This window comes from Diadema antillarum, unplaced genomic scaffold, assembly GCF_040938485.1.
Source record: "Diadema antillarum isolate AM-2024a unplaced genomic scaffold, OU_Dant_1.0 scf00000110, whole genome shotgun sequence".
NCBI classification, from domain to species: domain Eukaryota; kingdom Metazoa; phylum Echinodermata; class Echinoidea; order Diadematoida; family Diadematidae; genus Diadema; species Diadema antillarum.
The window spans coordinates 372,745-398,313 of NW_027270999.1; the positions used below are offsets into that span (position 1 = coordinate 372,745).

A 25,569-nucleotide genomic window follows, 5' to 3' on the forward strand; every position below is an offset into this window, starting at 1 on the left:
CGGTCATAAATGTTTTAACGTGTATCTTGGTGAATACATGTCCTATCTTTCCCATATTTTGCACACGCAAAGGACATGTTACAAGAATCATTTCACAAAATAACCAATTTTTGCTCAGATGCCATCTTGGCTGTGCAAAGTTGGGTCAATGGTCAAATATACTTCATTCTGTATCTTCGTTATAGTGTATACCGAATTTGGTAACAAAGATAGCAGACCTGACTCTCTTTTCTAAATGAGAATCCAAATATCACACGTCCAATGTCTCTAAACACAGATGAAACCTATATGGTCATGCCTATTGCGATCAGGACTCAAATCATTGATTAAAAAAAATCGGATCACCTAATTTGTCAGTCTTGACAAATTCCAAGTCTAGTTCTTCTTCTTCTTCTTCTTCTTCTTTCTTTATTTCTGGACAAAAGTTGTGTATCTACGTACTCAGAAAGTTCTCACAGTATCAATTTCAAACTCATACCATATATGTATCATGTCCCAAAGACGAAAAATTTTATAAAATCATAGTGATCAGTCGACCGTGACGTCACTATGACGTCATTATATGAAAACACATTTTCCTCCATATCTCATTAACAGAATAGAATTCTTCAATGAAATTTACGTCACATATATTTCAAGTCAAGCGGATTCTACTCATATTGTCAAAATTCATATTTATCCTAGAACGCGCGCGTACGCGCGCGTTGAAATATTTGTATGCTCAAATCGAGCTCAAAATTTTTTTGCACACGTTTCAGACCATTTAGAGTATTTTTTGAAAAATTGAAAAAAATTGGACGGACGCGTACGCGCGCACACATATTCGCACACACAGCTCATATGCAATAGACATTTTCAGTTTTTTTACACGGATCGGATGTCTGAAATGTCAAGGAATATTTCTACCAAGTTTCAAGTCGATCCGACTCAATATGACGTCATACGGGCCCGTCAAATTCAAAATTCCGCGCGTGCGTCAATGGGGATACACAGTGCAACTATGCCAAAAAACCGCCAATTTTAAATCGGATTTTACTCGTCAGGATGGACGATGACCCCCCCTTTTCTTGACATATTCTGAAAGCTGATGAGTTGTACATGTTATTTCATGGGTTGGCTGTGCAGAAAAATGATTAAAAGATATCAAATTTCTTAATAAAGTAAAAAAAGTAAATTTTCAAAATGACGTCATCAAATTTCAAGTTCACTCGAGCGTATCTCACTTATCCTTTGCCAATTTTCACCCAAATTTCAATATGTTGTAGCTTATGAAATGTTCTTTCATAAATATGAAAACATAATGTTAATTGGATGACGGCATCACCTCGTAAAAGTGGATTAAAAGTAACCTTGTCAAATTTGACCAGTTTACGTGTAATCTCTATGGGAGTGCAGTTTTTATGGAAATGAAAATTGACATTACTATTTTTATCGAGCACTAGCTCACTTATGCTTCGGTGAATTTCTCCAAGATTTTGATATGTTGTAGCTGAGACTTTGGGCTATCGTTAATGTGCCCTTCAATTTTTCATACGTTGTCGGGATCACGTCCAAAAACTTGGTTGAAATTAAAGCTTATCTTCGATGTATTTTCATATTCCTTTCTTTTTGCAATTTTCTTTGCAATAACTCAAGAAAAACATACCCTATCACCACCATATTTTGCACATGTTTAGGTCATGTCACGTACATTATTTCATAAAATAACAACTACTTGATCGGACGCCATCTTGGGTATGTAAATTAGGGTCAAAGGTCATAAATGTATCATCCTGTATCTTGGTGAGTACATGTTCTTTCTTTCCCATATTTTGTACACGTAAAGACCATGTTTCAAGGATCATTTCACACAATAACCACTTTTTGCTCAGATGTCATCTTGTCCGTGGAAAGTGGGGTCAAAGGTCAAATATACTTCATTCTGTATCTTCGTTAGTGTACACGTAATTGTGCACCTTAGATGGCAGATCTGACTTCCTTTTCTAAATGAGAATCCAAACATCACACGGCCAATGTCCACTAAACACAGATGAAACCGGTATGGTCATGCCTATTGGGATCAGGAGACTCAAACAGTTGATTTCCGAACAGATCGGATCACCTAATTTGTCAGTGTTGACAAATTCCGGTTCTAGTTTGATTTTCATTTCGCTTCGAATAGTAGACGAGCAGTGACAATCCGTCAAAGTGCAAACTACAGCTAGGGCCTAGCGGCACAGTTTACAGGTCTACCTTCTGTTCACTGCATGGTACACATAAACAAGAACAAAAGCGTTTTCTTCTTTTGCATGTTAGCATGGGGACGATAGTGAATTAAGTTCACCAAGATTCAATGTTTGTAAACAAGAAAGCAGCGCGGAGCAAAGACCTCAGATCGTTGTTAAATATAGCACACGTGCATCTATTGTGGTAACATTTTAATCAACGCACTAACACCATCTGAACATACTCTACGATCATGCCACACAATCACTGTGAAGGGGAAATGTTCAGCAACAACAAGAGCACGAGTATGTAGCCTACCATACTGTACGCGCATTCATTCCGTGAGTGCCAAATACAAGCTAGAAACACACGCAATAAAGAAACATCGCAAGTTCATAAACTGAGGGCCGTAGGAACAGCAACGAAATCGGGGCAACAGCGTCTCGTAAAGAATGTTTGACACTGCCATATAAAGACCTTTTTTTTTTGTCTTATATCTTAACAAGATAAAGACGTGATTTCGGGTGCTGTTCGTTATTCCGAAGGTTCGTTATTCCGAAGGTTCGTTTATCCGAAACACACAAATTCCCTAAACCATAGAGGTTCGTTAATCCGAAAACGAAAAAAGGTTCGTTAATTCGAACATTTGCGGCGTTATTTCGAAGGTTCGTTAATCCAAAAATGACATAGGGTTCGTCATTCCGAAGGTTCGTTAATCCGAAAATGAAATAGGGTTCGTTATCTCGAAGGTTCGTTGATCCGAAATGATATAGGATCCGAAATAATATAGGGTCCGTAACGAACCTTCGAAGTAAGTCGAGCTTTGTTTCATTTTCGGATTAACGAACCTTCGGAATAACGAACCTTATTTCATTTTCGGATTAACAAACCTTCGGACTAAAGAACCTTACTAACGAACCTTCGGAATAACGAGCTGTAACCGTGATTTCATATCCGATTTGTTTAATTGGACCTTTTAAAAGCTATGATTGTATCGAATCATTGAGAGCAATGAAATTTAACGGCCTTCTGTCCGCCGTATCAAAAGTGTGATGATAAAGGGGATGTGCGCATTGTCATTCGAAATACATAACTACATGTAACTCTACACTTAAGTAATTAGTCTGATTACTATAGCAACTGATTCTGGGATTGATAGTCACTACTGACAGTTTTTATTCTTGTAAACGGCACCTGTCAATCTCACAGGCCTCAAGTCGAAGCACTCACACGTCATGAATTGACCATAACGTAAAAACGACAGAACTCTACACACAAGAGTTCTGTGATAAAAACACGCTGGGCACACAAGATGAGTATGTTGGAACCACATGGCGCACTCACTGCTGGCAGGGCAAGCACGTGCTTTGCTCATCGAACTGATCGTTTTTATAGCGATCATAATATCGCTGCACAGCAGAGATTCGTATTCCAATGCACAGTAGGCCTACTCTCTCTCTCTCTCTCTCTCTCTCTTAAAAAAAATGAAAACATTCACACTTGAAGGGGTGGATACATTTAAAACGGAGTCAATTTAGAGTGAAATTGGAGTGAATTTTGAGTGAAAATGTTCATTTTCACTCGGAGTGACCTCCGGGATCACTCGAAGATTTTGGAGTGCTATTGATGTAGCGCGATTCCGCTGCTTAAATGCATTCAGTTTTGCTCATAATCATTTCATCCTTTTTTTTTTTCTTGGAAAGCAAGCACTCCTTAAAGAGGGAAAACCCCGATTGGACAAATTGCGACGTAAACATGCATTGATATAGTTATGTGATACGTATAAACAATTTATCATGAAAGGAGAGAAGGGTACCTACAGTACATGTATCCAAGATAAACATTATGCATGCACGTGTAGTACCACTTCTCGGGGACTCGAGTAAAGTTAAACCATGGAGCTATTCTGTTAGTAGCTCCATGGTTAAACGCAGCTTTGTTGATTAAAAATGCCACTCTGGTGGTTTCGCCATACCCTTCTCTCTCTCCTACGTTTTCTTTGTTTTCTCCCTCTCTTTGTCTTTTTCTTTTTTCCCTACAAATCGTGTACTTTAAGAATAGACAGACAGTGTTAAACTTCAACTCAAGTGGCTTCTTAAGATCTACGCCTCTTTCATCCATCTTAGGGACCGTGACACTATTGTGAATGACACAATTAAAAGCATCACACAAAGACTTTCACGCCTCGTTAGACCTTTAAGACTCAGATCTTTTTCTTTTGTGTGTGTGTGTGTGTGTGGACGTGGACGCCATTGGGAAATATCAAGCTCGAGACAATAAGTGGCCACTTACAATATAATGACCGACCGATGTTGAAGGTAGATTAAATCAGTAACTAAGTCAGATATTGGGGAACCAGTAAATAAATAGGCAGCAATCGACACTTCGACGGTTTGCCAATCTAATGTGCAGCGATCGACGTCGAAAGTGTCAATCAAATACGTTATTTACGGTCGACGTCGAAGGTTGATAAAATCAGTAAGCAGCGATCGATGTCGAAGGTTGATAATCGGATGGGTGCTGTTCGTAATATTCCGAAGGTTTGTAATTCCGAAGGGTCGTTAAATTCGAAACACACAAATTCCCTAAACCTACAGGTTCGTTAATTCGAACGTTTGTGGCGTTATTCCGAAGGTTCGTTATTCCGAAGATTCATGAATCCGAAAATGAAATTAACGGAACAATATACCTTCTGAATAACGAATCTTCGGACTAGAGAGCCTTCGGAATAACGAACATCGGAATAATAGCTACCGATGTGTAAGGTTGATGAAATTATTAAATAGCGACCAATGACCAAAGTTGATTAGGTCATACCGTCCGACGTCAGTGATCGAGAAAACTATAAAGTAGCGGCTGATGTCGAAGGTTGATAAAATAAGGACAATTAAATCAAATAGGTATAGCGTCCATAATGTCGAGATCAAATAAAATTGAGCAGCAACGAAGTGTCGAAGGTTTATGCAATCAACTTGGTATCGCACGACGTCGAATGTTAAGCAAAATTATCTGATTTATCCGACATTTGTTTTAGCATTGTAAAGAGGCTAAAGTTACCGTTATTCATTTCTGATCGTAAAAGCAATCATCCAACATTTACTAGTATTTTGACACCTTACGGAGCCGAATGTTACCGTTAATCATTTTCAAATGTTAAAGCAAACAACCGACATTCATTTTAGCATCTTACGGAGCTGAGTGATATCCTTTTTCATTTCCAAACGTGAAAGCAAACATCCGCTATTTATTTTAGCATCTAACTGAGCCGATTAGTACCGTTAATCATTTCCAAATGTAAAAGCAACAATCTGTTATTTATTTTAGCATCGTTCGGAGCAGAACATTACCGTTATTCATTTCCAAATTTAAAAGCAAACATCCGACAATCATTTTAGCATCGTACGGAGCCGAATGTTACTGTTTTTCATTTTGAACGTCAAGGCAGACATCAGACATTTACTTTACCATCAAACGCAGCTGAATGTTACTGTTCTTCATTTCGAAATGTAATAGCAAATATCCGACATTTATTTTATTATATGGAGCAGACTGTTACTGCTATTCACTTCCAAACGTAAAAAGCAATCATCTGCCATTTTTTGGGCATCTTCCGGAGCCAAATGTTATTGCTATTTACTTTCGAAAGTAAAAGCAAACACCCGACATCTGTTTAATCATCATACGGAGTTGAATATTAGTGTTATTAATTTCCGAACATCAAAGGGATCATTCGACATTTATTTTAGCATCTTCCGGAGCTGAATGTTATTGTTATTTACTTTTGAACGTAAAAGCAAACATCCGGCATTTATTTTTATCATCGTACAGAGTTGAATATTATTGTTATTCATTTCCGAACGTCAAAGCAAAGATCCGACATTTATTTTAGCATCTTCCGGAGATGAATGTTATTGCTATTTACTTCCGAAAGTAAAAGCAAACATGCGACATTTATTTAATCATCGTACGGAGTATTATTGTTATTCATTTCCAAACGTCAAAGGGATCATTCGACATTTGCTTTAGCATATTCGGGAGCTGAATGTCATGGTTATTATTTTACTTTCGAACGTAAAAGCAAATTACTGATACTTTTCAGAAGATTTTCGCGGATCGATTTCAGCTAATTTCCTTCATGTAGCCGATGGTTGACGGGAGAGTTTGATTTTCATATCATTAATTCCGCGCTGGAGCGCTCGGGCAAATGCGGGTGTTTAGACGAGCGTGAAAGTGCGGGCGACTTCCCTCGTCTGTACGCGTCCAAACGCCCGCGTATAAACTAGTACGCCCGGACGAAAGGGCTTCCCGCATTTGCCCTAGGGGTTTGCGTGACGTTTCCCGCGGTCGGCACTGTAGTGTAAGTGGATACTGAACATTCACCTTTTCTCATGCAGTCAGTATCTGTAAAGCATCAAATTTCTATACATGGCGTATTCATCTTCGAAGTACCATAAGCCTTTTTTGTTGTTGTTGTTGTTAATCAATGTCAGTTTCTTTGTGTCTGTTATCAGACATCTATCATAATCAAATGTATTTAGCATTATTAATGAGTAAGATGTTTATGTAACAGAAGAAGCTGCCACTGTATGTCTCAGATGTCTTCTTTATCTTATTCATTAATGTCTCATGTCCTATATATATGCATTGCTGTCCAGTCTGTAGCTTAATGTATTTCGGGAACAACATTTTTTAGCTATGTGCCACATGGAATGGTCTTCTTTTTTTTTTAGTAAATTCTCAAGATTGAATTATGTTCACAATAATCACTGCCATTTTTAAAGTGCTTACCAATGTAAACCTATCTGCTTGTTGAAACTCAGGTTCTGCTTGAGCTTGCCAAGACACTGTTTGAGGAGCAGAGCACGCTGTCCAGCATCGTCCGCCGGATAATGGAGCTCCTCCTCTCTCTGCTGAGATGCGAGCGATGCTCCATCCTCATGGTGGATGAGTCATCTAAGGTAGGTTGCCATGGCGCTGCTCACACCATGTATCTCATGCTGTCTCAAAACTTGTTTGTCCTCTTGGCTGCCTTTTCATCTTGTTTCCAGCTGAGCTGCCATAACCTGGCGCAAATTCATGCCCATATTCAGGTTACAGGGAGATATTCCAGCGATACTGTACATTGCTTGTCTTTATTTTTTTTACTCCCATGAAAAGATGGTCGTTAAAGTGCTTGTGACTTTTATCGCTGATATCTCATGCAATTGTATTGTTACATCAGAAGATAGTCTGATGTTATGAAAGATGAATAAAACCCTTACTTGAATAATTGTTAGTTTCTTGTGTGGTTTAGGTGATTTCTCAAAACTGTTGTAATGCAAACAAGAGAAAAATTGGCAGAACCATCAATGTTGTGATAGAATGACATTTATTTATTCATTCTTTTTTTGAAACAGAAAGGCAATGATAGCTATTTTGAAAAAAAAAAGAGTGAGAAGACAATCCTAGATCATGAAGAAGATATATTTGTTAGTTTTACCTTGATAGCAAAAATAGGTTTTTGAATGATCACTTTTTGATAGCTACTCACTTAGGTAGCACATTAGAAATGTTTTTTTTTTTCTTCTTCTTTTCATGAATAGAGTGTCTAGTAAGAATAAAAAAGAAATACGAGAAAGAATACCACAGAACTTTCCTGCCTTGCCTGAAGAATCTTCCATGCCATTTATGTCCAAATGTGCAAGCCGCCCTCCATGGTTCTCCCAAGTCAATAAAATCAATACTAATAGAATTTACTTAACAACAAAATGGTGATCTGTCAGGCTAACAGATTTAATGGGCTTTCAGGTTATATGTTTGAATGCCATTCAGTACAAGGAGGTAAGAAATGGGAATGTGCATTACATAGAGGAAGGACTATGCACCAATCTAACTCGGCAAGTTTGAAGCTTTTCAGACAGTAAGAGCTTTAATCCTAATCTGGATCTTTGTTGAGAACTTTTCTCTTCAGACTCTGTGCATGGAGAGAGAGAGAGAGAGGATATATTTGATATATGTAGCCAGGTGTGCCACTTGGGGGCCCCTTTACTTTTTTTTTCACCACATGTAATGCATATCATCCTGCAAAATATTTCTATATTTCTTTGTCTTCATATTATCCATGTGCAAAGATTTTTCTATTTCGCCAGTTGAGATTCACTAGATACTTTCATTAGAATGTTTGCCCCTTTCCTTTCCTCAAAGTCTAGAGACTCACATCTAACCCTTTCTGAAATGACTATTGATGCACAGGACTTTTAAATGAAGTTTTATATTGGGGTCCGTGTTTCAAGAGAAAAGGATAATCTTGTCACTGGCTAATTGTCAGGATGTAAATTAGTTATGATTCATCTTATGTCATATCTCTGGCTCATGATGTTTATATTCATACAAATTGTGGGGAAAAAGGGTTAAAAGGATTAATGAGAATTTGCACACTCTTCAAATGATGATGCACAAAGGTATCAAAGTGTCCATTTTGAGTGGTGTGTGCTATAGACAGTCACTATAACCCTAAATTCTATGGAAATGTGTTCATTCAAGAGTCTTCTGTACAGCATATGGTATGTAATAGTATTTTTGGAAGTTTTTACATGGATGGTTTGGATATTGGGCAAAATGTATTCTATGTATTTTATCTCATCTTCCTGCCATTACAGTGACATCATTTCTTATCTTAGACATCTTCTCTTCTGTTGATACTCGCTAGTAAACATGGGACAGAAGTAAAAGTGGTCTTGTAGTGCTTATGTGACTTTTTGGAATTTTTAGAATCTATACAAGATAAACTATTTTTTCTTTTGCTTTGTAAAGAACCATATTTAATTCTCCAAAAGTATGCATTCTATTCAAAGTTTTCCAGTGAGAAATTATGGCTTACACTTTAGACAGGGAATGTACATCGTATCATCACCTCATAGAGAAAGTCCAAAGTTGTTCCACAAAATGATATCAAAAAGTGTGTTTTGTCGAAGTTGATGTGATCCTACCTGAGATAATGTGTCTGCCTGCCAGAATTGAATCATTTTTCTATGGGGTATATCCAAATTTTGGACTCTGAACAGTAAGTTTCCAGTGAATACACCCAATCCAAAGAGCCAGCATACATACAATTTAGTGAGTTTGACATGAATATTGTGGGCCAGTGGAATTCCTATGGAGAGAATGAGTGATAAGGAGAGAAGATAAGAGACCTTGTGCAGTTTACCCATCACATCTACAAAGAGATGTTGTATCATATTAATTTGTATGCATGTTTGTGTGTGTGTGTGTGTGTGTGTGTGTGTGTGTGTGTGTGTGTGTGTGTGTGTGTTCGTGTGAGAGAGGGACACATTGAAAGTGTGTGTGTGTGTGTATGTGTGTTTGTGTACATGTGTGAGAATGAGAGAGATTAGGATTAGTGGATAGAATAAGCCAACTGAAAGGTAACAGTAATATTGATTGAACTCTCTCTTTTGAGCTTTGACTTGTGCAAGTATCCTCAATTCCCTTCAACTATGCTCAATTCCCTCGTACTGAAATCTTCAACATATAGACCAGTTTATTGACATGTTCAAATTTTACGCATACCTTTATTACAAGGAATTTTCCTAACGACAAGCATGCTTGCCCAAGGCTTGCTCAAGGCCTGCCTGGTTTAGCAACAGCTAATGTAGGCATTTTGCATTCCAAATACTTTGAAGTGCATTTAGTATGTACATGTAGACTGGATAGCTTGTTACTTGGTCGAAGAGGAAAAATCTCCATGAATTTGAATTCACTAGAAAACTAGCCTATTTGCGCAAATCATTGTTCAAGAATTTCAAGTATTATTTCATTTTAAGGTATGAGGAAGAATGCATCTGTCCAGACACAGTTAATTGCACCCTGCTATCGATATCCTACATAGCACCATGCAGCTATCTCATTAAGATGAGGACTCGGGTTTGTAACTACTGGCAGTCCTGAGCCTAAAAATCAAAATCACACTTCTGAAAATGAGTTGTGATGACATATTGAAATGCTGAAGTTCAGAATCAAGAGGTACCCAGTATTAGGCAGCAATCTCTATTCCGGAGTGTAATGGGTACAATTTTTGCCCGACGTGATGAGATTCCATTTCAAATGAAGCACTCCTAGAAATGACTGCTAGCCCCATGGGCATTATCAAAACCCTAACTTACTATGAAATGTTCACCTGTTTGACCCATCCACCCTTAATGGTACAGTGTCTGTGCATATATTATGCTTCCCTCCTGATGCCCCTAGTCCGACAATGTTCTTTGTGTGGGTGTTAGTGATAGCTGATATATACCCACGCCGGATGGGAATGACTTCCTTTGGTAATGGGATTTTTATTACCAAGCTCTCACTGTGCATTGCAAGCCTGTAAATGATGACACATACACTGTACTTTTGTTTCCTACCGTACCAGTGAACTGTAATCTGCACATTTATGAGAACATATTCAAGTCAAATGAAAGATATGATTTCTTTTTTGTCATGGGGAATGTCATGTAATTTCTGAAAATGGGAGTAAATATGAGTTGAATATGATGCCTGCACATGCAGGATTGACCTTTATTTTCTGTCATGACACTCAAGAGAATGTTCTGTTGCTTATTCTTCAAAAAGCATGGTAAAGCATTTTTTTTATTTCGATCATTGAGATTTGGATGAGGATGAGATTTGCAGTAATAGAGAGTGTAATATTTTTCAATTCAAATAATTTGTTGATGGGGGAGTGAGTGATGTTTCAAAGTGGAATAGACAAAGAGAGTACATTGGTGTGTACCTCGTACCATGACACGGGATGCCGAGAGGGCTTAGAATTTGAACATATTGATATCAGAGAGTAGATGAAGCATGCTTTACATATTTATTTGATGGATGTGTTATGTATCTCTCATTTTGATATACAATATCTCACCGTTCATTTTCTTGTGTGTGATGTATTTTGTTTGTGTTTATTTTTACAGCGTATTTCTCTTGAAAATTTGGATTCCTTGAACCGTGCCACAAAATATAAGATATGAGTACATTGTACTTGCTGAATAAAAAAAGGGTGTTGATATAATGCAAGTTCGATTGAATTAGTGCCCTTTTGCTCCTGACTATTCTATTATAATCCAGTTGTGTATTGGCATTCTTAATGCAATGCTACTGTTGTACACTGCTGTTACCCTGAAAAGAAGTGCATGCAGAGCATAAAATGCCCACAAAGTGCCATATTTGTGCCAAATTCCTACCCATATATACAATGCTGTATCTGTATTCTCCCTTCAGCATTTCACAACTTTCACTGTTAACACAGCTACCTTATTTTATTAAGTATCAGTTCAGTCCTACACCTTTGGAATATTCTGCCATTGAATGCATGCGAGACGTGGCAGTGAATAATTGACGTTATTATTTCCCCTCGATGTTGATGAGTGTGCCTTGTTACTTCCCCCCACTTCCGTTCATCCAAGGTTGATGTGCCCAAAATGAGATTGGAAGCTGAGACGAAGGACTGGGTAAGTCCACTCCTCGCCAAACTTTGCATCCAAAGTCTGCCTGGCCTGTCGCCTCACCACAGCTGCCTCCTCGCCTTTCCTCTACTCTCATTCCCCAATCGCTTGATTAGAACCACCCCGCAAATGGGCTTTGGTATATTGTGTGAAAGTGGAAGATAAGGATTTGCAACATGAAGAAGGAAGTGACAAAAAAAAAAAAAATCTGCCATATGTGTGTGAGAAATAGATAGATAGATAAATAGATAGAGAGAGAGAGAGAGAGATAAAGATGAAAGAGAGAGAGGTAACAAAGAAAAAAAGAGAGGATAAGACAAGAGGAACATAAGACTATGATGTGAGTATAATGTGAGGATAGAGAGAGAGAAAGAGAAAGAAAGAGACATGGTGGGATAGTGAATGAGTCATACTGTAAATGTAATAAATTTTCGTGGTACATTTATTTTCACATATTTCGCGCTACTTCTGGCTAGTGCAAATATTAAGACCCGCAAAAATATCTTGACAATTTTCCCTGCATACTTTGAATGGGTTGACAATTGCACAGCGCGAACACAAGAACCCGCAAATATCTTTTTTGACCCTCTCAGCATGAAAAATTAATCCTGCGAAAATATTGACATTTACTGTATAGTGAGACAGTGTATGTGTGTATGTATGTGTGTGTGTGTGGGGGGGGGGATTGGTTTTGTGTCTGATGAAAATGTAGAATCAGTCCCAGAAACTATTTCTCTCTTTTGAAAGTCTTCTCTTGCTCTGCCCCTGTCTGAGTTCACTGGCTACCAACCATCGTGGAAATAGCCACTGTGAGATGGAGCAGCGAAATCAATCTTTGCATCCAACCATTGAAGCCTCCTCTATCCTTAACAAGCCCCCCTTTCCAACCAATGCTTTCATCTCTACATTCTGTCCTGTTGCTGCCACATTCTACAGATAGTTGAAATAACTTCTTTTTCTTTATTCTGCCCACTCTTTGGTGGGAAGATGGCCATGATCTATCAATGACCTAAAAAGCTTGTCAGTGAGCTATGTTTGACTGTGCAGGCACAATTCATACTGGCATCCACAGTCCACCCAAATTTGTCACTCCAACTGAGCAGCATGTTTTGAGTTCTCTGTTTTTAGCAACCCCTGGAAATTCAAACCAGACTAACCTCTGCCTTGTCAGTCTGCGCGCCTGACATACACCGTACACGTACTCGTGTGTGGGCAAAGTTTGGTGCCACCTGTGCAGATTCCTTGGTGGGATAGACAGGGAATAGAGAATGACATCATAGATGAATGCTCTTGGAATGCGTAGTCCATGCTTGTGATTCTCGTATCATGCGTCTGTGTGTATGTGTGTGTGTGTGTGTGTGTGTGTGCGCGTGTGTGTGTGTGTGTGTGTGTGTGTGTGTGTGTGTGTGTGTGTGTGTGTGTGTGTGTGTGTGTGTGTGTGTGTGTGTGTGTGTGTGTGTGTAATTGGAAGTGTGTACAATAATGCATGTTTTCACAGCAGACACATACACAAATATACAAGTACTTATAAAGGCCTTCAAATGAGGATATATTCACAGACTGGGTTTCACACCAACCATTTAACTGCAGGCAAAAGGTAAAAATTAGTTTTTTGAATGATAACCCTCAAGCTATCAGATTGAAATCAGAAAATTCATCCTGTGAATCAAGTTTGCCTGTGTAGATTTTTGAAACCTATACAAATGGTAATAAATTCTGATTCTAATTATTGTGTCAAGCCACATTCTACCATGAAAATGAGCCAACAAACTATGGATATCTAAGTTTGGTGTGCATCCCTGGTGTGTGTGTTTCCAACATTTCACATTTGAAGGCATTTATGAGCATGACTATTTTCTGCAGCTTCAGCTAGCAGCAGCACTGGTCGTGGGAAGATTAATCCACAAACAATTTGATCGCACAAGCTCCTGTATGGACCATTGAATAACATGGATATGATGATGTGATACTGCACCTGATTCATCTGACCCTTACCCTTAAATATCAGCTGGTATTAATCACTAGTGTCACCGTTCTATCCACCCCAGTGGCTGGTGGTAAAAATATGTGCTGGTTGTGAAGTAGCAGCTTGTGTCAGAGCTCATTGAGCCTAATCTTATTCAAACCGCTTCTAATGGCATCCAGCAAAATAAGTGCTTGAACTAACTTTCCCTACTAATGCTGGTAAAGAAGGCAATTCCATCTGCCTTCCTTCAAAATGTTAACTTTGTGGAGTGAATGCTAGATTACATAATCATGATTTGAATACATAACTCAAATACTGTCATGATGTGGATCAACAAAACTGACCCTACATGTCATTTTATGGGTCTCATACCATTGTTACTGGACCCTGGCTATTGGGCCAGATATAGTAGAAATCAGGTTTGTCATCTGTCCCACATACCTAGTGGAATCGGTCAGTTTGGTGGTACATTGGTCATGAACAGAGAGAGATGCAGTGGTCATGACACAATGATAGGAATGGTTAAAACTGTTTGCTAAAATGGTAAGCAGTTATGCAACATGCTGCCTTTTTGTCCAGGTAAGACTTGCTTATTAGTCCAGGCAATAAGTCATAGGTTTCCAACTGGTGTGAAGAAATGACACCTTGGTTGCATGACAGTGGCATGATTGTAAAGTTACCACATGACACCTTCGAAGGACCCTCTTTTCTTCACACATGTTCAAAGTCTGATTTCTCACACAAACATCCATCCTAAGGCCATGGTTGTTGTTCCAAGGACTCACAGTAGGTCTGTGTTCCTTTTGTCGGGATAGTTATAGATTGTTACCATTTGTAAACTCCCCTATTATGAAAACAGCTGTAGGATATGTCAAGAAGTTGAGTTTGCATTTTTACTTTTTATTGATGCATGTCATTCAGATACATCCATAACATTAAGTATTGCTTTCTTTTTTTCTTTTTTTCTTTTGATGTGACTAATGTATGTGAACTTCACAGACATTTTCAGATTATCCCTTAAAAGACAGAAGCTTGGAAAACCGAGTGCAACACAAGTCTCCATTGGTATGGCATGACAAACATAATGAATTCTACCACAGAATGCTCCTTTTTGAATTACTGCCTAATCTGTATAACATGAGACATCTCAAATAGAATTCAGACTTCCTCACATAGGCTTTCCCTTGACTGTATGTAGATTCTACCTTTCCATCTCTCAAGATGTTTGCTCCATGAGAGTGGAGTGGTTCTGTGGCCAGTGCAGGCATAGAGGAGATAGTAGTATCAAAAGGAAATCAATTTCCAGACATTGCTGATCAATTGATTATCAAAGGAGGGGTGTCACCTCAATACCTCAGCTCTAATTACACAAGGGCTTAGGAGCAATGGTGGGCATGATCAATAGTTAGATATGTTCAGTGTCTTGAAGGAAGAAGTGTATCTTGTGATGATGTCTTTATTTCAAAGATAAAAAACTGTGAGCTAGAGAACAAGGTCTGAGCTAAGAGGATAGAAACCTCCAAACTGAAGCGATCTGCAAGACTTATCAAAATTTGTATATTGTTGCAGTTCAATCCCCCATTTTTTACTTGAATCTATATTTCACAATACCAAATGTTTATGTCTGGAATTTTTGTTTTGGTGAGATACTAGTGGTGACAACAGTAATTGTGAAGTAGTATTGATTATTTTACAACGAGGTTGTGACAAAGCAGCTACCTTCTGTGTGGCTGCATGTGTGAAATTGCTGTGAAATGAAAGAATTCACAGATAATCATACTCGGCAGATGAAATGGGAAGTACTTCAAAAATAATTCATTCAGTTTGAAGGAAATCAGTCTGTCATGCATATATTTCCCCTAACAATGCCATGGGAGAAATGAATGGGATAATCAGTAAGCCTATAATGTGTGTATTTCCCCATGAAATTAATTGCAGGTTAAGATGTTACAGCTCTTTTGTAATTGTCAATAATGACTTCAGCTGCAGGTAATCGAGGTGGCTTGTGAATGTCAATTGCAATTAAAGTCTTAAGAACAGATGGATGATTGCATGCTGGAAGAGGGTTCACAGGTACTGAGATTTCAGTGAATCAATTTGTGAAGATGAGTTAAAGGCCTAGTTTTGCAAAATTATTAGCTGAATTCCCACAGTGTGAGGAGAGGGGGAGGAGAAGGTTGATTATATACAGGTATGTCCCATATAATCTTGATTGCACACAAAAGGCATGACTGTCATTTATTTAACACCATTGCATTGCACACCTTTCATTCTTGCACCGTACTGTACATTAATCACTATTATTTTTCTTACTATTTGTTGTGTGTTGTCGCCTCAATAGCGTTTGTGCATATATTTGTAAGGGGAGTTTAGTCCTGCGTCTCTGGAGATCTGTTTGTGAGTGGTAACTGTAAATTAAAGTGGAATGCAAATATATAGGATGCATGTTTTTTAATTCAGTTCTTAAGTACAATCGAATCACCACACAAGCAGTTACAAGTACATTGTATTGATTTTTTATTTCATTTTGTGATGGTGGTGATGATGCAGAGGATGAAATGTGAATTACATTCACAGATGTCAATGTCATTATCATCATCAATATCATCATCGTCAGCATCAATATTGGAAGAAGTTCTTGATTTGTATTTCTATTATTATTATCATTTTTTTTTTTTACAATGGTGTAATCATTCCTTTTTAGCTCACCTGAGCCAAAGGCTCAAGTGAGCTATTGCGATCGCCCTTCGTCCGGCGTCCGTCGTGCGTCGTCCGTCGTGCGTCGTGCATCGTGCGTAAACTTTTTACATTTTCATCTTCTTCTTGAAAACCCCCAGACCGATTTTCATCAAACTTGGCAGGTAGCATCCCTAGGGGGTTAGGAACTCAATTTGTTAAAATGGGCACCATGTCCCACCCAGGGGGCCCCAAGGGGGCCCAAACCCCCCAAAATTAAGGAACCTGTAAAAATCTTCTTCTCTAGAACCAGAAGTGATAGAGCTAAGTTAATACTATGAGTTAGTACATTGATGACTGTAGTTTCAAGTTTGTTCATGGCAGAATCAGGGGTGCCCCTCTTGGGACCCAGGGGAGGGGGGTGGGGAGGGGTCCTAATGGGGCCTAGATTGTACATTTTCATCTTCTTCTTGAGAACCCCATGACCCATTTTCACCAAACTTGGCAGGTAGCATCCCTAGGGGGTTAGGAATTCATTTGATAAAATGGGCACCATGCCCTACCCAGGGGGCCCCCAGTGGGGCACCAAACCCCCCAAAATTAAGGAATCTGTAAAAATCTTCTTTTCTAGAACCAGAAGTGATAGAGCTAAGTTAGTACTATGAGTTAGTACATTGATGACTGTAGTTTCAAGTTTGTTCATGGCAGAATAAGGGGTGCGCCCCTTGGGACCCAGGGGAGGGGGGTGGGGAGGGGTCCTAATTGGGCGTATATTGTACATTTTCATCTTCTTCTTGAGAACCCCATGACCCATTTTCACCTAACTTGGCAGGTAGCATCCCTAGGGGGTTAGGATCTCAATTTGTTAAAATGGGCACCATGCCCCACCCAGGGGGCCCCCTGGGGGGCCCCCAAACCTCCCAAAATGAAGGAATCTGTAAAAATCTTCTCTAGAATCAGAAGTTATAGAGCTAAGATAATACTATGAGTGAGTACATTAATGACTGTAGTTTCAAGTTTGTTCATAGCAGATCCAGGGGTGCCCCTCTTAGGGGTGGGGATAGGGGGGGGGGGGTGGTGGAAAGGTCCAAGTGGGGTCTGAATTGTACATATTCATCTTCTTCCTGAAAACCTCATGATTGATTTTCGTCAAACTTGGTAGGTAGCATCCCTAGGGGGTCAGGATCTCAATTTATCAAAATGGGCACCATGCCCCACCAGAGGGCCCCAGGGGGCCCCAATCCCCCCAAATTAAGGAATCTTTCAAAATTTGGGCCCTTATTGTACATTTTCATCTTCTACAATTGAGAATGCCTTGTCAAATTTTGGTAGAGCTGTGAATAATTTAGATTAGTGACTGCGTGAAAGGTGAACTTGCGATACTCAGGTGAGCGCTAGACCCGCGGGTCTCTTGTTTACTGCTTTAGCTGGCTGTGATTCAGTTTCAGTGATTGGAAGAGTTAGGTACAAATGATGGAGTATGACCTTTAACCTATGGACTTGAAGTGTCCTTCAAGACACCAGGGTAATGGATGATGAAGACTGAGGGTGGATGGTTCTTGTCAGCCAGACACCATGATGCCTTTATGTGTTTCATTTTCATACAGTTGTTATTCCTAGGGGGTAATAGACTGTCAGCTGTCAGGCTTTATACCCTGGTAAATGAACACACAGATGAATCACTGTTTGTCCAAGTCTACCCGCGGTCATAAATTTTTCTTGGTTCCCCAACATGAAAGTTAAAGGCGCATAGACCCGGAAGTGTAGAGGGCGCTGTTTATGATACTGCCGATCACCGTTAGCATTGATACGAAGATTGCCGAAGTTGAGCTGTCATCAAGAGTAAAGCGCGTAGGTATTGCTAAGTAACGTTGCCTTCGTTATCTTCTCTGCGCATCACGCAGTTTGTAGTAATGCCAGGGTGCGTGCATAATGTGCTTCTTAACATGACATCACAATAGAAGTTTGCTAAAGCTGTCGTCCCCCTCAGCCAAATCATGAGCCGAATTGTGATCGGACCACTGGCTACAGTGGATCAGACTTCTTCGGACTCGGGAAGTCGATAGCCTAGGTCTCTATAGGAAACTTGCGCCGTGCGCCCGCATACGCATTTGACTAAACCACCGGGACCGTGTGCCTTTAAAGTTACATCACCTGTGCATGTGGGGAAGCATTTTGTCTTCTCTGTGTATGAACTTGTGCAGTGAGTGTTGAGAGAAAATATTTTCCAGTTCATAGTTTCGAACATGACAGTAGGTCTCTCTCTTAAATTGTTGATTTTTGTTTTAAAAAAAACCAAACAAACAAAAGGTCTAATGGGCATCCTGACATCGAGTAGAATGCATTAGATATTGTATGTTGTGATGGAATGTTTAGTTTATAGACACAGGATGTGTAACGGGAGATGATCTGAACACCATACAGCAAGTCACACTCACAGCTGCAATTACACTATTTCTTCTTCTGGAGGATTGTAGCTATGCAAGGAAACATTGAGCAGGCTTCAGGGACCTTTTCAGTGTATATTCTCAGCAGTGCCATTGTATTGACACTCTATGATACACACAGTGGACATCCATCTATGGCTGTTTGGTGGTCTAACTGTGTGTAGCATTAACTACAGTATATGCCAGTGATTACTTGCGTGGACTTTTTTATCAGTACCGGTATCACTATTGATATCAATATCAATATCAATATCAATATCAATATCAATATCAATATCCACACCAACATCAGCATCAATGTCTACACACACCACCATTGGCAGCATGCTTGCTTACTAATACCCCTCCCCCTCCGTTTGTTCACACTCAGATCTTTCACTATCTCTTTCTATCTCTCATTTCCTCACACTAAATGTCTAAATGTTAACATGTCTCCAACCCATTTCTGTCTTCTTCTACCTGGGTCTAAATCTACCCCCCCCCCCCTCTACCCCGCCCCCTTCTCCCTCTCTTTGTCTGTAGAGTGTTTGCCATCTTGGATTTTTCTTTCCATGTTGTACTGGTGTAGCAGGATATTGCATGAATAAGTTGATGTTGTGCAGCTCACTCAATGTAACCCAGATGGTATACTGTATAAGCTGTTATTTTCTAGTACAGATATTTTTGCAAATAAGGAGGTCGCAGACATTTTTGCAAATGTGACACCAAATGTAGGTGCGCTAGTGCCTGTCAGTGTGAGATATTTTCGTGTGTTGTTAAATTTGCGGTCCAGCAGTGATTCATGGTATTCGAGAAAATTAAACCCTCGCAAAAATAACAGTTTATACAGTAGTTTCTATAGCCTCAACAAAATGTTTGCACAGAGATGTGCTACGTAGTATGTATGATTGTCAGTATTAAAGGAGTGATTAATTCTTGTTCTCTTTTTTTGTTGTTGAAAAATTAACAATTTACTGAAAGTAGTTTTATACATTAAAAAAACCCAAAACATTGTATCATTATTTTTGAGTGATGGGTTGTTATTTTTTTTGGTAACTGTTTATGTCATATCTGTGACCCAATGCAGATATAGTAGCTTTTGACTCCTGAGAATTGTCTGTTTAGTGAAATGTAAACATGCTATTGTGCTGCAATACAATCCTCCACATAAGAGTTGGTCATGACTCCATTTTCTAAAGTCCTATCGATAATTTCATATGCATTCTTTTAGGAGAAATAAATTGTTATATTTCATGCATTTTTTCATTGAGAAATTAAAAAAAAATGAAATTGAAATGAAATGACTTGAAATTGAATTACTAACTACCTCTGGATTCCTCACATATCTGCAGGGCTGTCAACTAATACATGCTTTCTACAGTATTATAGGCATAATTCACTGTTTGCAGATGAAACAAAAACCCAGCATTAGTGCATCAAAATAGTTCTGAAATGTGAGTTAGGGATAGAAACAACCACTGGAAAAATTTGAATTAGTAAAATCGATGTTAAGTATTGTTAAATATACAAAATGTGAACAATAGTTGTAATATAAATGTTTCCAGACTAAAAGGTATACAGTTACGAGTTATTGAGAAAAATACAGATATCTCCTTGTATTTTATAGGTTTTATCGTGCAAATGTATAAGTGATAAGATGTGTAGTGGTACAACCGACCTAGACATATGCATTAACTGTCATATCTTGAAAATTTTTAAATCACTGTTCCCAAAGGTAAATGGGACCTTTCAGTAAGATTTTTCTGTATCAAAATCAAGAAGATATATTTTTTTTTAGATGACAAATGTATTTTCTAAGAAATTTGATTTACTTTTCTTAGTGTGTTCAAATTTTAAATAAGATGGTTTATGCATTGAAAATGTATGTTTTTTTTTTTTTTTTTTTTTGCCGTGCAGACGTTGACAGCTCTGTATCTGCCTTTTGTTCACCTTCTGGCAGTTTAATTTGGTCGTCTAGGATACTACAAATCAAACTCATTTCTTGGAGGTAGTGTTAGTTTCATCTGCAGTTGATAACACATGCACTCTCAACTCCATGAAGAGATATAGTTATATCATATAAATGACAAAAAGTCAATCTGCCTTACTTCTTGAACCCAGAGATATGAGACAGGCGATTTCTTTTAGTTTTTATGATAATGCCTTCACAGTATGGTGCAGAAATGTTGCAAAAGGAGGTACATTTATTTGTCCATATGTTGTGTGTGTGTGTTTGTGTGTGTGTGAGAATTATCCTGAGTGTATGGCCAAAGAGGAGGAAAATGTTTTTCCACTTACATGTTGAAAATATGAAATGACACATAGAACAGCAGAGAGAATAGAGAGGTAGAGAGGGAGAGAGCTGCTTCATGCATTTAATAGGTAATAAGAAGTGCAATATGAAAGTACAGATTTCAAGATTTGCATTTTGTCATCATTCTTGAATTATATTTGTATGTTAATTTTAATTTTCCAATAAAATTCATATTATATGAACATATGCATAGTTGGCTTCGTGCAGAAGGAGACAGAGAATGGGGCAAAGAGGAAGAAAGGCAGAATAAAGGAAAGATATAAAAGGGGAGGGAGAGAATAGAAAAGATAGATGGGGGAGGGGGAGAATAGAAAAGATAGATAAAGACAGATAGAAAGAGATGTCGGAAATAATGCAGCTTCCCTTTAAGCCAAAAGTCAGGTGATGCGGCCTGGGTTGTGGCTGTCCTTCCTTTTAGAACAGGGTGTCCTGGCATCTGTTTCTCACTTGTCTGGACCTCTAAAAGGGCACATGGCAGAGGCTTTATTCAATTACAATTATTACTACAACTCTCTCTCTTTCCCCCCTACCCTTCCCTTCCTTTCTCCCTCTCCATCTCTCCCTCCTTCTCACAGGCCATCGCCTTTCTCTCTCCCTCGCTTTCTCTCTTACTATGTCTCTGACATAACGCATTCTGGAGCAGACCCAAGCTGTGTAATGTCTGCAGGACACTACTCACATCTGGTATTTGTGAGCTCCCCAGCTTTTAATGATTGTCTGGCAGGCTTCCCATGTTCGTGTGATACCCAGCTGAGACTCAGCCCATCACTTTTTTATCCATTGCTATATTGAGGTAGAAGTTCCTGTGTTGTATCTTGATTTTCCTTCTTGAACCTTTATTATACCATCTAGGTTATTCCAGATGCAGTCAGTTTTCTATTTTAGAGGCTGAACTGCTAGAGCTTCTTCTGACATTATCAGTTTAGAGCAAAACCCATGCCAGTTAAATGAAATTCAATATGCTGTGTAAGAGAGAAATATACATGAATACGGAATTTACACATACATACATACATGCTTACATACATACAGGATTTTCAAGAAGGAAGTATGTAATGCTGTGAAGTTGTTCCCAAGGTTTTCTTCAGAATTCTTTTATCTCACTTTTCTTATGTCATAATTGCACTGCTCTTAGTCATTTTCCTGGATTTCATCATAGCTTCCCTACCTGTCTTTCCATCTAATCTCGATCATTTCACTCGAAGCTTCTTCTTCATCTTCATCTTTGGACACCAACACTTAAAACTAAAAAGAAAAAAAAAAATCCCAAACATAATTCCACAGCATATTGCTTGTCTGGTATGCCTGTTACGGCATTCATTAATGAATTTCCTGGTAGCATGATCTTTCCTCCTATGTTTGGTAATTCTTGACTCTCCCCTCCTTCATTCTGCCTTCTACTAAATCTCCTTTTCTCCTTACTGCCCCACCCTCCCATTTCCTGGGACCACAGAGGGAAATATGTTACACACATGATGATGACACAACCAGCTGGAGAATTCTCCTATACGTGTCTTGGTGGTGGTCACATAATTACACACACACACCCACACACACACACACACACACACACACACACACACACACACACACACACACACACTACCCTATTCTACACTATACATTCTGCATCATACATGATAATAAAGCTCAGGTTATCTACACAGTGCTTGGTGCACTATACTGTCATCCTGGGCATCAGCCGAAACCCTACTAAATAATTGTTCGCAAGCATTCAAACTTGACAAAAATCGTACCAAAGTAGTAAGACTTTGACAGTGAATTAGTGTTTTCGGAATCAATATGTGGATATTATTGGCAGTAACAGCTGGCAGAATGAGACTAGACCCTTCACAGCTTTTACTGTGATGTCATCTTCACAGGAATCATGATTCCACTATTTAACCACACTTTAATACTTCTAATCAAACTGTATTGGGCAAGATGCCCTTAAACTCTGTGTGGATTAGGAGCAGAGCACAAAACTTTATTCACATCTTTATTTTCAAATCTGGAAAGGTACCTAATAACACTCTCCTCTAAAGAATCTGAAAGAAATCTGATGTGAAGTATTTCTCAGAAGCACCAAAAGCTGCAGAGTAGAAGTTAATGAGTGCTCTCTCGTATTTCTTAGATGTGATGCTAGAAATTGTTCATTATGTGTTGCATGTATGAATGCTAGTGTTGTTTCTCTTCATGTTGTGTGAAGTGTATGTGTCTAAGCGGACCCTAAAAAAAAAAAGAATCAAAATACATCTCAAGGTGGGAGAGATTGTATTTGCTGAGGGGTTTTATTTTGTTGAAGTTTATGGGATCAGTGGTGTGAATTTCTTTTTCTTGGTGTTCAATGGTTTGTTGAGGCCCATTAACAATTTTCATGCGTAAAAAGTTTGTGATGCTTTGTGAATGCAGTCTTCAAGAGGCCCAGGCTAAGTATTTGAGGAGTAACTCGGCATCACTATGCCCAGCTATGGGTTGCCATGTCGACGCATCATCAGCAAAGACAGACAAGCCCCTTGGGTTTGGTGCTGGTGTGAAATCTTCTCCAGATGTGAATGTTGTGGAGAGTTCTAGCTGTGTAAATTAACTGAAAGTAACATTCTGGAGCTTTTGTATCCTTGAGGTTGTTTGTGCTAATGTTTCTACTATAATCTTTTAAATGAATGTATAAATATTTGTGTTTACAAAAGGAACCCTAGGACCAAAGGAACACTAGGCTATGAGCATATGAGAAATGTCCATTGTGGTGTTCACATGAGGTACAGACATCGTTACTTCCTCATCAAGGATCCGATCCATCAATCCATCTGGCTGATAACACTCAGAGTGGGTTGGTCCACACTGATTGCTCGCTATATGCAATATAATGCTTGACTCTCAGCTCTTGTGCTTGGGTGATACATCTTCCTTCTGTATTTTAAATCTTCAATGTGGAAAACTTTAAATAGGGATTATTTTCATTGGTGTAACTAGTGTGAAAAATGATGGAGATTCTTTTTCATCATTATTTTACCAAATGATGTAAACACCATTTTACTTATGGCAGGAGGAAATTGAATGTCCTCACCTATTCTTATATTAACTCTCCTTTCATTTAATGATTGGACTCGTGATTTTTATAAAAATGAAATTTGCATTTCCTACAAAGTTGAAGTGCATTTCAAGTCTGCGTTCTGTTGACAAGACTTTATCTGTCATGAGGTGACATCTTGAAATGGAATCTATGGAATACAGGGTGAAAAGTTACATATTAGGATTATGTGCCAGTTATATCAACAAAATAATTTGGTTTTCAATATTTTTTTAATTCTATATAGTTTTTTTATCATATTAATATATTAGATTTTTTTTTTGTTTTTAATATGCTCTTAGCTTTTTAATGTTGAACCCTGCAATGCATTGCGTGTCTAGGGTTTGTAAGATATATGTCAGTCCCTATACCCTCTGAGTATTGTTTTATGTGTGTTTGTACTTTTGAGTCTTTGTTAATACCTTCCAATATGGATCATTCCCACTGTGAACAGCAATTACTTATGGATACATGCAGACTATAAATGTCCCCATTTCATACACAAGTGAAAAAGTGTTGTTACATGAAACTGTATTTGAATCTGGCCTATAATTATGTGTAAAGCTACAGGTAAGTATAGTCCATGGTTAAATACAGAATTTCATCTTAGACTGTCTAAGGTTCTTGTTGAACAGTCTTACTTTGGGCTCCTTAATTACTTGGTTCAAAACATCATCAAACAAGGAACTGGTCCATGTTAGAAGGCCTTTCCAAGTATGAGTGCCAATGTGTGCCTATGTGTGCATTTGGGTTTTTGTTTGCGTGTGTGATATTCATCCTGTTGGAAGAGAATTTTGGTACTGACTTTCATTACTTCACCTCTTGATATTAATATTACGTATTTCCCCCCTGGAGTTTGGCCCATTCTAATTGTTTGACCCTTGGTGCTAGATATGTAGACCACACTTGTCCTGGAGTCTGTATTTTTCAAGCTACCTGGAACTCCCCATATGCGTAGGAAAAAGAAAATGGTATCATTTTCTTTCTTTTTTCTGAAGTAATCGTAACTTATGCACACATTGATTGTGTTGTAGAGTACCTGTGCAGTAGTCTCATGAAGAAATTGCTCAAAATGTCTTCCTGTTTTTCCTCTATCCTTTGCATTTAGCATTAATGTCTGAATTTTTGATCATTGTAGTTGAAATATGATTTCTTGCAATCGTTTTCATAACATTCTCAAGAATATTTCATATGATTTGATTCATTCATTTTTGTGTTGTTGTCTTAACACTCTTTGTAATCATTTTAAGGAAAAGAAGAGAGAACACAAGCAGTGAAGCATCATGTAAGCACTCCCATAATGTTTCTGTCCTCTTTTTTATTTATTTTTACTCTTCTTATTCACAGAAAAAGAAAAATAAGCGGCTGGCCAGTAAAGAGCAGACGGTACATTTCATTTTCAGATTTACACTTTTATTGTTTTTTTTTTCATTTAATCACCAATC

At 38.5% G+C, this 25,569-nt stretch overlaps 1 long non-coding RNA gene across 1 annotated transcript; it reads left to right on the forward strand.

Moving 5' to 3' along the window:
• The first annotated feature begins 7,047 nt into the window (after positions 1-7,047).
• LOC139719401 (uncharacterized) lies at positions 7,048-25,507 on the forward strand. The gene is made up of 3 exons (XR_011710101.1): positions 7,048-7,163; positions 11,634-11,678; positions 25,472-25,507. It is a non-coding gene; the product is annotated as an uncharacterized lncRNA (long non-coding RNA).
• Positions 25,508-25,569: the final 62 nt, after the last annotated feature.